At 40.0% G+C, this 16301-nt stretch overlaps 1 protein-coding gene across 3 annotated transcripts in view; it reads right to left on the bottom strand.

Annotated features, from left to right (window-relative positions):
* OTUD7A (OTU deubiquitinase 7A) overlaps window positions 1-16301 on the bottom strand; it is a 98834-nt gene that overhangs the window by 39675 nt on the left and 42858 nt on the right. For all 3 annotated transcript variants that reach the window (XM_083871188.1, XM_083871187.1, XM_083871189.1), the window contains exon 5: window positions 3721-3853. The gene's annotated coding sequence lies outside the window, so the exon portion shown is untranslated. The remainder of the gene's footprint in view (window positions 1-3720; window positions 3854-16301) is intronic.

Raw genomic sequence — 16301 nt, 5'->3', positions numbered from 1 at the left:
TAAATAACAGACACATAGTTATCTGTAGAAGAGCAAAGCAACGCCCCATCACGGGGGGAGTCACATCGTGTCCGAGCTGCTGTGAACACCTTGGCTGGGCATAGAGAAAAACTTGTAAGATAAGAAATAAAAAACATGTGAGAAACCAAGAAAAAACAAGACCTTGAGACTCTGCTTCATTCTCACACCAGGCTCAAAACCTTCAGAGGGCAAAAAAGATTCTCTCAAACCACCAGCCTGAAATCTCAGGCAAAGAAAACCAAAGCTGAGAACTGCTGGCTCTCAGCTGCTCCGGCAATGCATAAAGGTGCAGTCAGCTCCTGGGGGCAACGCTCCTGTGCTTGGGCTGCCTGTGAAGGCAGAAACACCCTCTTGCTGCACAGTTTGGGACTTCAAATGCAATTCTTTCTGACAGGTCACAATTGATGGGAAATGCCATAGTTCCACAATATTGACACTATTATGAAATTAAACCACTCTTTATTAGTTTAAACTATTAAGGAAAAAACCTATAATTAAACAATTGAGTTCAGTAGAGAAGATTTGTTTAGGGGGAGAACAGCAGCTTTGAGGGAAGTGGTAGTTAATACAGGCCACTTAAAGTGGAGATGGTATTTTTTCTGCTAACTGGATTAAAAGGCATTAGTTCAAGAGGCCAAATCAATGGTAATTACCTAACAAAAGGTTACTGTGAACTAAACCTGATGGCAAAGTGGGGCATGAAAAACACAGTAAAATTCCAGGACAGCATTTGGTAAGGGCCATCTACCTTCTGGAGTCTAAAATATCAGAGTTTTGAAACAAAAAAGACAAAAAGTAAAAGCTCAAATTAGATATTATTACTAAGGTTTTATCTACACAATGGAACTCAAGAAAATCAACCCAACTAATTTAACTGGATTTGTCTATATCCAATAAATTCCTTTGGAAACACTTTCATCTGTGAATAAAACTCTGGCCTTAATTTGGTTTGGCTCATCTTGCCTTTGAAGTGAGTTAAACTGAATTCACTGGAGGCCACTTTAATTATGAATGGGATAGTGCACACAGGGACTTGGTGGGATTTAAGCTGCCCTCTTTAAATTCCTACATTTAGTTGATTTGCATCAATTTTCCCTGGTATCTTGTCCTGAACAGATATATTAGACACAGAAGTGGAAAAAACACAGAAAGAAAGAAGCTGTGCTTAAGAATCCTTGGCTCTGTAGGAACCATCAAAGAAGAGCTGTCCAAAGGACTGTTCAAGTTCTTCAGGTCCAGTCCTAGGATAAATACCATCCAGGTTCAGGCACCAACTGGGAAGTATTTTTAAAATGCAGCTATATTTCAATTTTCAGAAATGCTATTTAAAGTGTCTACTATTTGCTTACACATTTGAATTATTTCAAGCTAGAACTATAACGAAGGACACAACTAAATTATCTTTAGATGAGATTTTTACAACTGTATTTTCATGGACTTTCAGAGGGGTTTCATAACACCATTTTTCCTACTTAAGAGTGATTACATTCTCAGAAGGAAAAAATGTTATGAATAAACAAGAAGTCCATAGAAATAGGGGTCCTAAACTGGAATAAACCAAGCAAGAGACATAGCCTTTTCAGGTAAGGATCTTCTACACCCCTGTATCAGTATGTTTTCAGGATAAAACACCACCATTGCTACAGCATTGCTTTTCCAAACAAGAAGACATGATATAGATAACAAGATAAAACCTTTTATGGAGAACGAATGCAAATCAATTACAAGGTTTCCCTTATTTTATTCACAAGGACCCTCATAGTGTGTTAATTGTATTCTAACAGAAAGCAGCTGTGCAAAGGATAAATGTAATGCCAATGATAAAGTCAGAATTTTTGTGAAACAAATACCTTAATATTAAAACAAATTCAAGTATTAATTATTCTTTTATCTATGAGAGTGATAAAGAAGTAGGCAGCATTATATTGCACTGGAAAAATGACAATTAGGCTTTCAGATGTTAATCTGAGGCCTCTTATTAAATGCAGCTTCACTAAGTAACAAGCATCTCCTTTACTAGGATATATCTCCAAAGAAGCAACATGAACAAACTAGATTTCTTCCTTGTTTAGATTTTTCCCCCTATTTTCCCCCTCATTTTCCTCATTTGTCCCAATACAGCAAGATGATCTTATACTGAAATATTTAATATATTTCCCCAAATGCCATCCTTCTTTCTAATACAGATGGTATGCTGGCCAAGCCTCTAATCTTAACACAGCTTTCTCTCCCAAAACATCTATCATGTTCTCAGCCTGCATAAAATTAACTCCAGCGCATGAACAGCCTGCATTCTGAGCAGCCATTTCTGGAAATCTATAACGTGGAGTCTCATTACTTCTTTCCAAGTCAGCCTTGCATGAGGAGTGACCCAGCCGGGCCTGTGGCACCCCATCGGCCCCGCAGCCAACCCGGCCGGCTGCACTCCTGGCGGTCCCCCACACTTGGAGCTCTTTACCCCCCGACTGCTCCTCTGCGACGTCTGAAATCAATTGTCATAGCAACAGGGGGCTGAGCCTTCATTTGCACTGCAGATCGGCCTCCTGATCAGCGCTGTCACCGGGGCCTGACCCCGCTGCGCACAGCCCGCTCCTGAGGGGACACCGGTGACACCGGGGCCGTGGGGTCAGCCCTGGCCCTGCCCCGCTCCTGAGGGGACACCTGGTGACACTGGAGCCGCGGGCTCAGCCCGAGCCCTGTCCTGGAGCCCGCTCCTGAGGGGACACCCGGTGACACCGGAGCCGCGGGCTCACCCCAAGCCCTGCCCCGCTCCTGAGGGGACACCCGGTGACATCCCAGTGACGCCGGAGCCGTGGGCTCAGCCCAAGCCCTGCAGCCGCTCCTGAGGGGACATTCAGTGACACCGGTGACACGGGCCCAGCCCAAGCCCTGTCCTGCAGCCCGCTCATGAGGGGACACCCGGGTGACACCAGAGCCGTGGGCGCAGCCCAAACCCTGCCCCGCCTCCTGAGGGGACACCCGGGTGACATCCCAGTGACACCGGAGCCGTGGGCAGGCGACGGCTCAGCCCAAGCTCTGTCGCGCAGCCCGCTCCTGAGGGGACACCTGGGTGACACCAGAATCATGGGCTCAGACCAAGCCCTGCAGCCGCTCCCGAGGGGACACCCAGGTGACACTAGAGCCATGAGCTCAGCCCGAGCCCTGGCCCGCTCCTGAGGGGACACCGGGTGACAGCGGAGCCGCGGGCTCAGCCCAAGCCCTGCCCCGCACCCCGGTTCTGAGGGGACACCCGGGTGATGCTGGAGCCGTGGGCCCAGCCCAAGCCCTGTCCCACTCCTGAGGGGACAACCCAGGTGACATCCCAGTGACACCGGAGCCGTGGGCTCAGCCCAAGCCTTGTCCCGTTCCTGAGGCAACACCCAAGTGACATCGGCGGCGCGGCCCACCCTAAGCCCTGCCGCAGTCCCGAGGGAACACCCGGTGACACCGGAGCCGCGGGCCCAGCCCAATCCCTGCCCCGCTCCCGAGGGGACACCCGGGTGACACAGGTGACGCCGGTGACACGGCCCCAGCCCGGCCCCGCAGCCGCCCCTCCCCTGCCGGCGCTCCGGGCCAGCAGCAGCCGCAGCAAGGCCGCCCTGCCCTGCCCGGCTGGGCTCAGCGGGGCTGGCTCCGGGGCTGTAAACACACACACCGCTGATTAAAGCTGCCTTTAAGCAAGTGGTTAATTTGACTTACAATAGACTTTAAATCGGAGTTCCTTGAGGCAGGTGTTGGATGGGTGTTATGCTGCTGGTTTTTGGTGAGGAAAACAATCCATTTTTGCCACAGTAGAAGGTATGAATAAGCAAAATTTTGTCCCCTGAGAAATCTGGAAGAAAAAAGAAAAAGCAGTAGAATATTAATCATTGCAGTTCTGCAATTTGAATAATAATAACTGCCAAAATAGACTTTACCTTTGACCTTAGAAGCCTAATAGATACTACTTCTTAATACAGATAAATTACCAGATACAGTAATCTGCATTAAGAATATTACTTAGGCACAACACAGACAATTAATAAAAAAATAAATGAGTGTACAAAAATATCCTTATGACTCTCCTATGTGAAAATGGCACCTTGCACTCGGAATTTAGCAGTTCTTTGTCCTAAAATTAATCAAATACAGTTTTGAAAGTTTGCTTCTCAAAAGCTTCCAAAAACCTGAAGTAATGAACTAATGAAGAGATATCCAGGAGAAGACTCAATCAGGATAGCCACTCTTTTTGATGAAAATAGATGAGCACATGAAGAAAGAAGGAACCCCATTCCATGGGGTTTATATATTTTTCAAAGATACAGCAGTTCCCTTTCCATATAATCTATTCCTATCTCCTAAGAATAAATCCTGTTGCTTGCAAATACGTAATCCAATTACTATAAGCTTCACCTTATTATTCTAAAAGACACTTACAATCAGTTTTACTGTTTCTGGTTTTTTAATCCTTTCACAAAACTCATACAGTTGTAACTGGGCCCAAGCCCATCAAAATCAGGATTTAACCACCCAAATCTTTTTGTCATGGAAAACATTCCTTCTGATAATGCTTTTAAAACAGGCAAAACTATAACAAGGTTCACAATTTTTATGAATTTGTAAGAATTAGGATATGAAAAGAGAACATAACATTATTTTTTGTTATTTCCTAAAATACATACACGAGTAACCAAATCCCAGTAGATAATGATTCATGTGCAAAAACTCCCAGTTTTCTGTGTGACAACTCAACTGTAACATGAGTGAAGTACCTAAATTAACAAGTGTTAACTTCCCCAGCTCTAACTCAGGTGTATGTGAACTAACATATAGGAGTTAGTAAGATTCCTACTTTTTTTTTTTTCTTCACTGTGACATATTTTCCTGCAAGAACCATAAATCTGACCAAAGTATCATCTTCAATTCTTTGTTAGAACTCACTTATGGATGTAGCACACCACAGATACTCTCACACTGAAGCAGATTATTTCAAAGTCCGTACGAGCATAAAAAGCATCATTTCATATATTGCAAAGGAAATGCAGTCAAACCACATTTGCCTGTGACCCTCTCTTTATCACCCTCAGGGAACTCAGAAAAAAAAAAAAAACCCAACTGTAAAACCCTCAACTTACAGAAGCAATTTTTAATAACTCTTAACACTATCAAGGGTGCTTGGACTGCAGGGGATAGAAATAATCATCAGTGTGAATATGCCTCCACATCTCCAGCTATACGATATTAACAAACTGAAATATCTGCACTATGAAACTGCTGTTTGCCAGCAGGAAATAACTAACAACTCTGATATCCTGCCCCCAAACCAAATGATGATGCTTCTGCCAAGAAGATGTAACTCTTATAGTTGCCCTGGAAACAAACAAGCAAAGTATTTTTTTTTTCAACACATATTAATAAAAAACGATTGAAACATTTTTATAGTTTTGTTCAACACATCTGCTGAACAGAGTAATAAACACTTTCCAATGCTCAGCCTACTTCTTCTGTTGAAAGAGGACTCAACTTATGTGCTTGCAGTAAAATTTTTTATTATATCACAATTTACCATTTAAAGTAAAATAAAAATTATTCCGTTTAGCTCGTGGTTGTAAATAAGTTACCTAAAATATTACCATAGATACTGTAATGGTCAGGGCACAAGGACATGCACATAGCTCAGCCCTTTTCAGCCTTTCTCACACATGTATTGGAGCTTCAGCAGTTTATGATCAACCCTAAATACTGCTTACTCTGCTGTATTCCCCTGTATAGTGGGCCAAGAAACTGAAGAATGCTCCCTATATGACCCCAACTTGGTCTGTGACAAACTACACAAAGATATAAAAGCTCAGAATCTCAGAATAAAATCATCATGAGATTCAAAAAGGTTCAGGATGGAATTTCAGTTGCAGTTCTTTCATCATTTGGAGCACAAATTTTGAATTTATCTTTTTTACCTTTACATGGTTCCTGCAACAGCTTCTGTGTGAAGTCAGCAGAGAAAATGAAATGCAGACTGAAGATGCTACATACATATTGCAAACCAAAGAACTCAATCTCCAACAGGTCTTTTGAAGGTAAAGAGTCTGAGACAAATCAGCTGAGGCCAGAGATCAGAGATGTTCTTTGTTAAGAATGAATATCCACAGTAACTCTCTTTTTTCCCTATTTTTATCTGACATTTCAAAGTAGTCACTAACAAAGAGCTGAAGAAGCTTCCTCCACTCAGTTTCTAGAAATACCTCAGTTCTCTCCCAAGATGCTCATGCACTGCTTGTTCTGAACTCAAAAGGGGTTCCATTTTCCACTTCTACTTCTGACACAGGACTCAAATACTCCCTACAATTTTCTCAGCAGCTTAGGATCAGCTGCACAGTGCTGAAAACCTCTGCCAATTCACACTCAGTTGAATGTGAATCAGCATCTCCCCAAGTGTGAGCACACCTCAAGTCTGTGCTTGCTTCCATTATTTTTGTTACATACATGCACATTGAAGTAGCTGTAAATCCAGACATAAATCATCACCTGCTGTAACATCAGCTTTTTGTGCTTGGATTCTGTCAAGACTTGGCTTCTTCAGTGCAAGTTCTACATTCAGTACAAGGCCTTGCCCACCGCACATTGGTTCTTCACAATTTTTTAATTTAGCTCAAGCAACATATGAGGGAAAAGATATCTCTAATAATAGGGAAGCAATAATCTTCAAGAAATAATAACAAGACCACCAGCAGGAAGGGGTATTCATGATAAAGATGGCCACCATCAGTACTGGTCCTCTTAAAGACAAAGGACACGTACCAAAGAAATGATAATTCTATTCTAGCTATGGAACTGCATCTGTGTCCTGCAGATGTCTGTGTTGAAAACTGTGGGGGGAAGGATGCAAAATTTGACACATAGCATCTGTCTACAGCTCAGCTACAAAAAAAATCCATGACTAGCTAATGTTTCATGTTCTTGCAGATCCCTGTGACAGTTGTCATTCCCCAGAGTAAGGCAGCACCTCAATGATCTAACTTTTAAAGACAAGTTCTTGAACACAGTCTGAAGTGCTGGCACAAACTCAGTTTCTTTTTTTTTTCTGAACCTTTATCACTTGAAATCTCTTTACTGCATGAGAAACACCTATTGCTTTATTTATGTCCTAAGTCTGTAGAGTCTGTCACAAGTTACTGATGAAGGAAAGGATTTCTCCTCCTGCTAGAAAAAGGTCTTACTGTGACCAGTGTTCTTGCATGTGAACACATTTCTCCCCTTCCTGGCTTATGCCAGTTTGACTCAGAAAATGTGTGCAGTGGATTGAGCTGACAGGGATATGAAGGCAAAAGCTTAAAGGACATCAAAAGTGTTAGCAGTATGAGCTCTGTATAAATAGTCTTACTGATACAAGTCTCCAAGCATCCTTTATCTTCTTGTACACAGAGATTAGAGGAAAGCTCAAATGCTTAATTGTATGTCAAGTGCACAGTCAGCGATTAAGGGTTCAGTATAGTCTTTAAAAATGGAGTCTGCAGCACATCCATGCCTTGATGGAGACAATTCAGCTGCTATTTTAAACACAAGGCTTGACTGTTACTCTGCATGTTACATTGTTCCTCTCATCAAGGCAAAACACGTAATGGTGACTTTTCCACATTCCTCTTAAAAATACTGATCCACTCAATTGGTTCATCCCACAGCTCCAGTGACAGACTGATGAGAAAGTTCTCCCTCTTACAACTATCCTAAAAATAGCAGCAGGATTGAACTTCTGAAAATCAGATTATGTAGAAAAAGCAAGCACTTGCAAGTAAGTCCTCAGGTGCACATAAGATAGAAAGAATAGCAAGCTATGAGCAGGCATTTGTTTAACGTGCTGGAATTCAGCAGTAGCTGGAATATCAGCTCGGTATGTGCTGAGCTAAATGAGCTCCAGCAGGGAAGAACACACACACACAATGCAGCAAAACAGAACTGGGTGATTTCTCCCCAACTCTAAGACTCCCACTCTTATTTCTGTGAAACATGATGTTTCTCAGTTACTGCATTTAGTTTAGAAAATGAAACTAAGTAGAATAGAAGACTTAATTCCTTTTCATCCTAAAAAAGCCCTATTATTAAATATCTCCAATATTTTAAAACAGCTAGAGATACAAATGAGGAAATAAAAATTTGAGACATGGCATCTAGAATGATTCATTTCACAACATTTTGAAGATACATAATATAAGTATAGCAACTGTGTGTTTCACTTAGAATACATAAGTAGCTGAAAGTCGTGCAGTAGGAAAGTCATTCAGTGAAATGAATGTGAAATTATCTAGTATTAAGAATGGTTGTTCATCAAAAAATTTTAAATGCCTTAAACAGTAAAAAAATTCCCTCTTTCGTTTAGTCAAATGAATTTGGTAACACAGAATTAGTTTTCTCTAGCCATAAATAAGCTGTTAGTACCTCTACAGTTATGATTTTTCCTGTAATTCAGGCAATATGAAAAATAATAATTAATAGGAAATACTCAGGCTAAACAAGGAGAACTAAAAGCTGATGAATCAAGGAAAGTGTTATAAGGAAACATGCAGCAGAATTGCACACACAAAAAAAAGCAACAGCAACTAACAGATATTCCAAGTTTGATGTTAAAATAGCCTAATTTCTGACCAAGTTCAACAGGATTAATGGATATTCAGCATCTCTAAGAAGTAGCCCATTAGTTCTAATTGCCACTGTCGTCATCATCTATTATTGCATTCTATGGAAAAGCAGGACATGGAATTAAATAGGACTGTACAAACTAGGAAATTCATAAGGCCAGGAAAAAACATATGGAAAAGGCTATTGATTGCAAAATAGAGCCTGAGGGTGGGGGTATAAAACCCTTCACTACACTGAATATTAATGTCTACAGGCAACAGCTAAAAAAAAATAACAGTGCCTGCATTTTTTAAACTTATGTACCAAATTCACACATGAAAAGAGCACCTGTAACTAAATGAGGAACAATCTCTTCTGAAACAAACAGCCCATCATGGACTCCCAGACAGGAAAAAGAGAGGAAAATACAAAAGAATTTGCAGTCTCCTTGAGTCTTAGCTGACAAACGTGATGACAACATCACTCTGAGGAATTAGGACATATTTGTAGACCTTACTGCAAGCTTCAGCATATAAATATCTTTCAATTTAATCTGCTGCCGAGAAAAATATTTAAATATTTTTTAAACATCTGAAATTGGATTCTAAAAGGATTTCAGAAGTACCTGTATTTTTCCCTGCATTTTGTCATAAAAGCCTTGGAAAGTTGACAGATAAATTTTAAAAAAATCCCTTAATCCAAAAAAACTATTCTCTTTCATACATTCAATATTTTTTCTTTATTTTAAAGGCATTGATCAAGCTCCTCTGCTTTGCTGCTGATCAGAAGGAAGATGCATAGCAGAGCTGATTGGGAGTTGTTGCTGATTATTTTTAGAAACAAATGTTTCAGCATTTTGGACAATGCCCACTGTCAATTTATTAGAAATTATTCAAAAACTCATGGCAGAAAATGGTTCTGCCTGACTAGCAGGGCTGTTTATTAGCCAGAAATGCAAGGAGGAGAGAAAGAATTCTGTTACTGTTGGTTCAGAATAAAAAGTTGGGGATGTGGAGCAGGAATGATTTCAATGAAGATCTTTAAGTTCATTTAGGTTTTATATGAAGCACAAATGTCTGTGTGGGAGGGAGGGAGAGAAAATTATGATTTGATGCAGGGAGTTGGTCCCACAACAACAGAACAGTAGTGTTTGGGGAGACAGATGCTCAACAGACAGACAAGACTATAAGCCACACAAAAGGAATTTTAAAGAACCCAACAGACTCCACCAAAAACAAACAAACAAAACAAACCCTTCAAGCTCCCAAAACAAAAAACCCAACCAAGAAAAAAATAAACCAATAAAAAAAAGTTTGCTTGAACCATGGTCTTCCATCACCTGCAAAAACCCAACTATATGACTGGGGTGGTTTAAGGAGTGACCAACCACGGTGCAAGAAGCAGAACTCTCATTTCCCCTGCTTAGCTTTGCAGAAGCCTATTTGAAAAAACAATGGCTCTATTTTTTATGTCAGTCACTTTGCACTGAATCAGTCAGTCTGCCAGACAGGCACTGTGTGCTGTTGTGGTTTAACCTCAGCCAGCCCAGGCCCATGCAGCTCCTCAGCTGCTCCCCCTCCAGCAGGACCAGGGTGAGAATTGGTAAAGGCAAAAGCTGGAAAACTCCTGAGTTGAGATGAATATAGTTTTACAGGGAGAGCAAAGCAAAACAATGAATCAGTTCAGTGCTTCCCATGGTTGGGCAGGTGTTCAGCCATCCCCAGGAGGGCAGGGCCCAATCACACAGAATGGTGGCTGGGGGAGACAAACACCATCACTCCAAATGTCCCCCCCTTCCTTTTTTCCCCTCACTTTATATACTGGGCATGATGTCCCAGGGTCTGGAACATTCCTGTGCTCAGTGGGGGTCACCTGTCCTGGCTGTGTCTCCTCACAGCCACCCCTGCACCCCCAGTGTATCCCTCCCCAGCCTGGAAGTAGAAAAAGCAGGAAAGGCCTTGGCTCTGTGTGAGCCCCACTCAGCAATGACAAAAACATCCCTGATCATCAACCCCGTGCTCAGCATGAATCCAAAACACAGCCCCATACAGATAGTGGGAAGAAAATTAACTCTAGCCCAGCCAAAACCAGCAGATGTGCAATATTCACTCACTTGAGTCAGCTTTTCTCTTCTGTACAAATGTTTGGGAAAAACCTCTTGCTTTTCTGTTTGCTGAACCAGTTGATTAACCAGCAGTGTTCTTCATTTCATGACAGACAGAATGAGCTCATTTCTTGGAGCTGCAGTCAGTACACACTGAAAGGCAAACTATCTGTGGGGAGTTCATGATACTTGAAAATGGAAAAAGGTACAGGCTGAACTTTACTTGGTTGATAATAATTTGGTTTTTCAAGCACTAGCTTCAAAGTAAAAGTGGTATGTCAAGAAAAGAAGGTCACCACCATCAAATAGTCAAATATTTAAACGTGGATCAGAACTAAACTCATGCCACAAGCATTTGTGTTTTAGTTAATGTAAAAATGGGTCTGTTTATGTGCATTGTAATATATGCAACTCAGAAACTACACAGCAACTACTATTTTCTTATGTATAACAATAATTCTGTGATGATGATCTCTATAGATTGGAGATTTTAAATAAAAAGAAGAAAAAAAAATTACCACTTGCATAAATAGATTTTATCCAAAAGAGATTTAGTTGCAAAGAATTTCTTGGGCAACTTCAGACAGTCCTGAATCTGACCTATGAATTTTCACACAGCTTATGTGACTGAATATCTACTCCACATATACAAATCCACATCTGCCTGATTAAATTAGACTGTCAGTCTCCTGAAGTAAAGCCACAGCTAAATGACCCAAAGTTATACAAACAATCTCCAGCAGGTTGAAAATCTGGCTCTGTACCTTCTCTGTAATTCAAATGATAGAATTTAAGCTCTCAAACAGAAAGACATTCAGAGAATTCATATTATAATTGCAATTGCTACTTAGAGATAAGCAGTAAACGTTCCCATAATACTTTACCTCTGGAAAGTCAGATACTTAATAGAATGTCACTCCAGCCTGTGCCATCCCTGAAAGCTGACCTTGGAAATCTTCCTGTCCTATCAGGCCTTGCACAAATCACTACAATAATTTAGTAAAGCATAGATTTGCTCAGATTGTTCTCAGTTCTTTCCATGAACTAACCCATCTGTTAAACACTGAGATGAAGGCACACACATCTATGGGAGCAAAGACTTCAGCAAGGGCCTTTTTTTTTTCTTGCATGGAGACAAAAAGGTAAAGACTGAAGCTGTAGTCTATCAGGTTTCTTACTGGAGAAACCTGGCTGAAAAGAAACCTGAACTGCTGGAACTGTATCACTTTGCCTTGCTCATACAGAACAGCAGCAATGAAGTAATGTTTGTAATGGAAAGACTGTAGGGAGGTGGATAGACTCACCATGCCTTGGCTGAGCAGGAAAAATGGCCAGCACGTATTGCTCTAAAGAGTGCTAATGTGCTAAGGAAGAGCAGGGAGGAACTGCAGTCTCTTTCCTTCTCCTGCATCTGTATTTTAAACAGCCTGAAAAAAACACTGAAAACTTTTTGGCTCTCTGCTCATTGTAGGTAGAGGCATAAAGATGAAATTCGGAGTTTAGCTTCTATTTTTTGCTCTCCCTTCTGGGCTTTGTAAAGTTTCTCCTGGGCACTACTAAGCTGGCTGTGATGTCAAACAGCACATTGTGTATACTATGTACTCTGAAGAGAAATAAAGAGAAACACTTAGGCCTTATACATCACTTGCAATGTGCCACAGCGCTTCAGTGAAGATAAAATACCCACTATTCTTGCAGAAGGCCTTAAAAATAGAAAAACAGCCTTGTGATTGTGAAAGCTAGGAATAAAGTTAATTACAATAGTACATCAGAAGCTGAACCAACAAGCATAAGCATGATAAACCACATACAGTCCTGTGATCTTCCAAATTTATAAATAGCTCCAACATTTTTCAGAAATAGAAGGCAGATCTCAATGCTGAAGGTGCCAATCTCTTCAGTTTTATCTGGACCCATCTATCTACTTTTGGTTAATAACAACACACAAGGATCAGCATGCTTCAAGGCACACATAATATCTGTGAATTCACAGAATGAATAAAGCAGTTCCATGTGTAGAAAACTTATTTAGGAAATCCTATCAATTTTGCAGGAAATTGTTCTGCAAGCAGCAGAGAGAAGGATGCATCATTTTCTTTGGATTTCTCTCCTTTAATATACCCTGAACTTGTGCACCAGCACATCCCAGAGTTAGCCCAGACACTTCTGTCAAACAGTGTAACAAAGAAGTACTGTGCTAATTTCAGGGATCTTTTCTCCACCAGCCAAACTTTCACAAAAGAGACAATTGGCTTCCTCTTGGGCACCTCCTCTCAGTGACGCTTTAATTGTCACAAGAATCAAAATTGTATCTAATTGTTTCATCATAGTATTGAGCAATCCAGCAGATGCTTTCAGAATCAATGAAAAAAATATTGAAATGATTTCTTGTATGTAGCAAAATCTCTGTTAACAACAATTGCAGAAAAGTGTAAATCTCTCTTAATTTCTGCATAAAGGGAAAGATCATTCCCTCACAAAATAAAATACCTCCCCATAAAAATTTATCCAATTACTCACATAACTTTTCAACCAAGACACTTAACAAGACATCCTTTTAATCTCTGCCTGTTTAATAAGACAAATAAGACATTTGGTAGTTTATTATACCACCAGTGCACAATTCATTTTTGCAGCACAGCAACAATAAATAACACAAATGAAACAGTCAAATCTCATAGCTTCCAGTGAAACAATATTTGGAATATAATTACATGCAGTACACATTTTGCAAAGGATGTAGACTCAGTTCCAAATTTAGCAAAATGTGACCAGGAAATAAGTGTCTGGGACTTCACCACAGTGTTTGTTTGACCTTTTTCAGTCTTGAAATTTACTATTTGCCAAACGTGGTTTCAGCTTGTAAGAGTGTTAAGGCTCCTCTAGCCCTGTGTAAAGAATTAACTGCTCCATGAAGAGATGCTTTTAGAACCTTGCTGGTCCAATTTACCCTGTAACTTATTTTAGTTACTCAAAGCTTTATTCTCTCTGGGTAAAGTTTCCAAAGATTTTAAGCATCCATGTGAAACAAATGATGTTCAGTTTTTCATGCTTTAACTATACAGAGGTAACTCAAAAGAAATGTGAGAAGAGATGATTTACTTGGAAACAAGGTATTTCCTGTCTTCTCTATGAAGTGGCTTTCTTCTTTTAGCAATACAAACAGTGCCAGCTCCTCCTGCCATATGCTCTCTGCCCTTACAGACATTAAAAACACTGAGAGATGAGGTATGGATAGCTTTTGTCTGATTTACTGAAATCCTTTCTGGCTTTGCAGGGGAGGTAATTCAAAACCGCATGAATTAACTCATAAATATGACTCTGAATGAACTTAGGCTGGGCCATAATTTAGTCGTGCAATGCTAAAACTCTACTACAGAACCCATGCAGTATCTAGAACAGACAGACATTTATTTTGAACAAATCTGATTTTAAAGGTTTAACACATTAGAAATTAAAGAGTTTCTAACTGCCTTATCTGAAAGACTAATACCTCAAGAGACACAAAGATCATGCTTTCATCATGCAGCCACTGTCTCTATTTTTGTCTGCAGACACCATGCTAATATGCACATCATATTCTTAACAGCAAAACCAATGGAATAGAAATCCTCATGGACTTCATGCTAAATAACTATCAAAGGAGTGTATAAATATTACCAAAGTATTTTGCATCAAATACCTAAACTGTATCATTCTACTGCTCTATATTGGTAATTTTCATGGATTAACATTCTTAGATTAAGATTTATTTCTACAGAATGACAGGATCTTGCTCTAAACTGAACCAGTCCATATTTCTAAATTAAATTTATATCCTGATGATTAGATTGTCCAGTGAGAACATTTTTTAAAACTAAACATTTAATTCTTTTCATCCAAGTCTAGAACTACCTATCTCAGAAAAATAAGTTTACTGTGAAAAAGAAATTTTCAAGACAAACAAAAATTTCCCAAAATTCCATGAGAAACTACCTTGGACAGTATTGGATAAGAGAAGAAATATACTGGCCTGAAAAGCTCTGTGAAGTTTGTGCTTTAGAGACAGGGATTCAGTGGTAAAAAACAGGATTTAAACAGGGGAAAGAGAATGAATCTCATTTCTCACTGTGGAATAGCACTTAGAAGTATTTTACTCTACTTCTAATACATAGCAAAAGTAATTTGATTTCATGAGAACTGAGTAAATTAGTTTCATTCACACTGACAAAATAAGTGATGAAAGCTGTAAAGGCATGTAGCAGAGGTAAAGAGCACTAACTAGAATGTTTATGTTTTCAGCATCTCCATGTTTGCACTCAGTCACAGTATGTACCTCATGCCATAACAATATTGTTGCTATTATGTAATACAGTTGTCTGATAATAGACAGTTATTAAATAACCAATCCAACTAGAAATTAAATGACAGAGCATTGCCGTAATTACAACACAGTTCTATTTCCACCCACATCAGGCAGAGCTGCCCAAGTATCCTAATGCAGCAGTTAGTCTTTATTAATTGTACCTTAATGAGGATTCCTAGGACAAATTCAATATCGAAATTCAGACCATAATCAAATGGTACATCATCTTAAATCAGGCTAAAATGAACAAACTGCCAAATGATGAATTCAAGAGTAAGCTGCCTGTAGTGGCAGGTAATGTGTCCCAGTTACTTGCAAAACCAAATGCCACTGCTCTATAATAAGCCAACTTCTGTAAAAATACTACCACAGCAACAACCAAGATGGCACTTAAATAAAATGGAATAACATTTGTGTCTTATCACTCTGTCTACAAGTTATAGTAACTGCATCAGAAAATTAAAAGTGATAACCACCTCCTCACTACAGGAAAGTTCTGGGACATGGCCTACATCCCAAAGAAGGCACCTTCCTACCAGCTCGTAGGCAGGAGTTTGTTGTGCTTTGGTGATACTGTCACCAGCCCTGCTGGGAAAAGCAGCTGCCTGACGCAGATGTGTAAAACAAACTGGAACCTGGAAATTCCTTTGCAAAGGAGGAGCATCCAGGAGGCACAGGGAGGAAAGGGGAGAGATACTTGGGCTTATTTACGAGCCAACTTTGCTCAAGTAGACACTGAGCTTAGTAGGACCTGAAGGGTCCCACAGGTTAAGAAAGCAACACAACAGCACCTGTGACTTGAAGGTTCAGCCATCTAAACCAGGCCATTGAGGGGCACACAGAGAAATTCAGTTCTGTGAAATTGGTAAAAGGAATATCCAAGAAGGATCTGTATTTACAAAAACAATTAATAGCTTAAAAGAGACTTATATAATTTTAAAAATTTATGGAAGGTGGGATAATAGATAATTGAATTTCCTCCTTTCTCTTCAAGTCTGCAGGTTCCTTGGTCTACTCTAATTTTTCCCTCTTCTGGACATTAAAAACCAAAATCTAACAGAAGTATACAGCATAATCAGGCAATTCAGATGCACAAACAAGATACATTGGATAAATTTGGTTTAGATTAGATACATAGAGTTAATAGTATATACCGGGTTAATCAGTATTACCTGAAATCAAGGTTGGAGAAGGTAAAACACATGAGCCATGCAATGTTATGACTTCTAAGAACCAAGT

This window comes from Zosterops lateralis, assembly GCF_965231275.1.
Source record: "Zosterops lateralis genome assembly, chromosome: 13".
Taxonomy (NCBI): Eukaryota; Metazoa; Chordata; class Aves; order Passeriformes; family Zosteropidae; genus Zosterops; species Zosterops lateralis.
This window is presented reverse-complemented; position numbering and strand designations above follow the sequence as displayed.